The sequence below is a fragment of the Lactuca virosa genome, chromosome 1 (genome assembly GCF_052849685.1).
Source record: "Lactuca virosa cultivar CGN04683 chromosome 1, Lactuca_virosa_CGN04683_v6, whole genome shotgun sequence".
Taxonomy (NCBI): domain Eukaryota; kingdom Viridiplantae; phylum Streptophyta; class Magnoliopsida; order Asterales; family Asteraceae; genus Lactuca; species Lactuca virosa.
The window spans coordinates 283691322-283695516 of record NC_136426.1 but is presented as its reverse complement, the minus strand read 5'-3'; positions in this window follow the sequence as shown (position 1 = coordinate 283695516).

Genomic DNA, 4195 nt, shown 5'->3' with positions numbered 1-4195 from the left:
GAGAATGAGAGATTGGATGTTGATTTTGAGGGGGAGCATTTAGAATATAATGAAAATAGTAATGATTTTAATGATGTTTGTTCGATTGCAGGTTCAGAGAATGATGATTTATACGAAGATGCACCTTTGGACTTTGATCTAGCTTATCCACCAATGGAAAAGTGGACAAGAGATCATCTGAAGGATCAAGTAATTGGGAATCCGCAAGAGTGTGTTTTAACAAGAGCTCAAATTCGTGCAAAGAATGAGGTATTGAATACTCATCAAGAATTTTGCATGTTCAATGTTTTCATCTCTAAAATTGAACCAAAGACAGTTAAGGTTGCAATGGAACACTCAGATTGGGTTGTTGCAATGCAATCTGAATTGTCTGAATTTGAACAAAACAAGGTTTGGAGTTTAATTCCTAAACCTGAAAATGTTTTGATTGTCGGTTTAAAATGGATTTTCAAATACAAAACCGACAAAGATGGAAATATCGTTCGAAACAAAGCCAGACTTGTTGTTAAAGGATATTCACAACAAGAAGGAATCGACTATGAAGAAACTTTTGCCCCTGTCGCAAGACTCGAGGCTGTTCGTATATTTCTGGCTTATGCAGCTCACAAAGACTTTGATGTCTATCAAATGGACGTGAAGTGTGCATTTTTAAATGGAGAGCTTGAAGAAACAGTTTACGTGGAACAACCCCCAGGTTTTATTAACGAAGAATATCCAGATCATGTTTATATTTTAGATAAGGCAGTTTATGGTTTAAAACAAGCACCACGAGCATGGTATGAAACTCTTACTTCATTTTTGAAACAATCTAAATTTAAACAAGGATCTGTTGACCCCACATTATTTCGAAAGAAAGTTGGGAATCATCTAATGCTTGTTCAAATTTATGTTGATGACATTATTTTTGGCTCAACTGACTCTGCCTTATCTAGAGAATTCGAAGATTTGATGAAAAGTAAGTTCGAAATGAGTATGATGGCAAAAATTAATAATTTTCTTGGACTGAATATTCGTCAAAACAGAGAAGGAATTTTTATTAATCAAGAAAAATATACGAAGAATCTGCTAGAGAAGTTTGGATTGACAAATAGCACAAAGTTACTGTTGGGTTTTGAGCATTCTAACACTCCTATGGTGTAGATGCAACCCTAAATAGCTTGGATCTATGTTTTCTCTATTATACATGCAAATATCAATTTCCAAGGTATTGTTCTAACTAGCATAATATAAAGTACATATAATATAAAATCTAGTAGAATTACATACCTCTTGTTAGGTGCTTGATTCCATGTAGCTCAAGAGCCTAGTGCCCCAAGTGTGACACCTCAAATGGTTCACACAACACCATGAACATTTGGAATAACCATGAGAGTAGATATTAGTCTTATATCTCTATGAAATCGGCTTGCCCTCTATATAATACACTAGTGCCGATTTCACCAACAATGGGGTCTTTATATAGAGTGCACATTAGGGTTACACCATGTAACCCATGACTTAACCCATTCCTTATGCTCCATGGGTTTTAACCTCCATGGAGTATCCATGGGCCACCACATGGGTTAAACCCAACATAAGGAATCATGGATCATGAGCCCACATATATAAGAATCTATGATTTACACAATCAATCCCCATATATTTATTTAGTCTCTTTTGATCACTAAATTAATTCCAAATTAATTCTAGATCAATACTAATTAAATAATATGATTTCATATTAATATATTACAACTTATAATATATTAATATGTCACAAATATCTTCTTCTCATTAAAAGGTCTATCCAATTGTTCTGATGCCATGCAACCCAAATAGACCATGCCGGGTCGGGTCAAGTATTTATCATTTATAGTTATGGACTTAGACACTAATCCAACAGTCTCCCACTTAGATAAGTCTAATAACTATTATTGCAAGTACGCCTTCACAACCCGACCAGCAATCGTATCTCTTAAAAGCTGTTGCCGAACTTTGAACAAATCAATGACGCGTCCATTAGATAAGTGATCATATAATCCTCCATTCTAGATATCATATGGACTGAGACATGGATTATATTCATTCTCTCTGTCCATTTGTTGTTTCCCGATTTCCGATTTATGACGACTCACTAATTGAACATATCAAATCAGTCCAGGCCCGGCCGAGCACTTACATTTTGTCATCACTAAATCATCGAGGGGCCCACAGATATCGCTTTTATCCCTTTAAGGGTAAAAGGAATGGATAAACTTCGACTCATATGCTTGTACGGATTACTTGTTGAATCATACACAAAGGCACGTTTTATAACATCGAGTTACCAATGCGTTTACGTGCAATCAATGTATAACCAACTCATAGTCAATAACTCATATCTCTAGGTTTGAAGAATATAAGATATTATCGTCTCATGATTCACTCGTGATAAAATCCATGAAGTGATTCAAATGAGCGTGGGTTGAATCCAATACTCAGAACTTATGGGCACTCATGAATGTTGTAGCAACCACTGCTATGTCTAATGCACATTAGACAAAACATACAAGCCAAATTTATGACAGTCTTGATTCATATCTACTTCCAACATATGACTGACTGTGGATGGTTTAAATAACTTAGTCATTCGGGAAGAATGACCTAGTTATTCTGGAAGTCGAAACATGCAAAGTGAAACACAAAAATAATACTAATCATGTATGGCCCCAACACTTTGAATGTAAATAAAAACCCTTTTATCTAAGCACCATATTGATTACTCATTATTCATGTTTCGATTAATCAACTTAATACTTGAATTGAAACAATAGTCATGCCATGCACCAAGCATGCACACTATGTTCGTCCAAAAAATAGCTATGCTATACTCCAAGTATGTACACTATGTTTACATATGGTCCTCTCTTTGTGAAACAGATCGATTGAAAACATTTCAATGATGCTCATTTGACAATCCCAAATCCTTTACATTAAATGCAAGAATACCAAAATTCTTGTCATTTACCGTAATCTTGTTAGATTCTAAACTTATATGCAATGATCCTCTTGTAATGAGTATGCACACAAGTCACAAAGACTTGGCAACAGACATTACAAAGTATTCCAATGGAAAGCAATTCCATGGAAACGAAGTCTCAAATTCAAAGTACATTCCTTTGAACATCCTTCTTTGCATTAAGTTCTTTAATCTTACACAGATTCAAAAAATAACTTCCACCTATGGAAATAATTCCACATTCCCATTTTGACCATCACTTTTGAACAAGAGTTGCCCCTTTTCAAAATATGTCAATATGATCCTTACTCTATACTTCCAATTGTCCATGAGTAACCAATCTTTGGTAAACCTCAAATTGTCCTCGACAATTGCTTAATCATTTTAGTCATATCCAGTTCTAATCCCTTTTCCCCTCTTAATTCCCTAAGCATTAGGAAAATTTAGAAAGGATAACTATTATAGCTCATGTAATCGATCCTATACCCGAAGCATATGGGACACGATTCATGCTATAATTTTTTTTTATTTGCCATATTCTCACAATTCGAACTATGAACAGGTATGCCGTAATCATAATCGAAATTTTGAGAACGCAACATATATAGAATTTCCTTATGTTGAACCATTCCAACATAACATTCATATATATCCTTGACTAAAGTTGATTAAAATCTCAATCTAAGTTTGTAGAATTGGAATGAAGTATAAATCCTCTCCCTTAATTATAGGGAAACAACTTTTCAAAGCGAATTGAAACTTTCGTTTTCTATAATTAACATTGCTAACTTGCAACATAATCATCATGCTCCCACTATCATAATGATTATTATCTTACTAGCATAACACTTATGCTCCCACTAGCTTTGACATGTACTTAGAAATCAGCTGGACTTCTAGAAAAACAATACTTTATTGACTTTCTTACCAAAGTTCAGATTTCTGATACAAGATGCTTTGATAAGACTTTATCAAAATCATACACCTTTCCTTAGATAGCTCACTTGTGTGTCTAAACAATTATGAAGAGGGATGCTGTAATCATAATGTTTAGACCTTTTGTCATTCTCACAATTGCTATCTACTTAAAATCTACTTAGTGAAAGAGTTTCCTCACCATCATTTTCATGAATCGGAGAGAAACCTTATGACACTTAGATTTAATGGTCTAAGTGTTCCTATCCATGTGAATTTGTCATAACCATAATCGCAAGACAA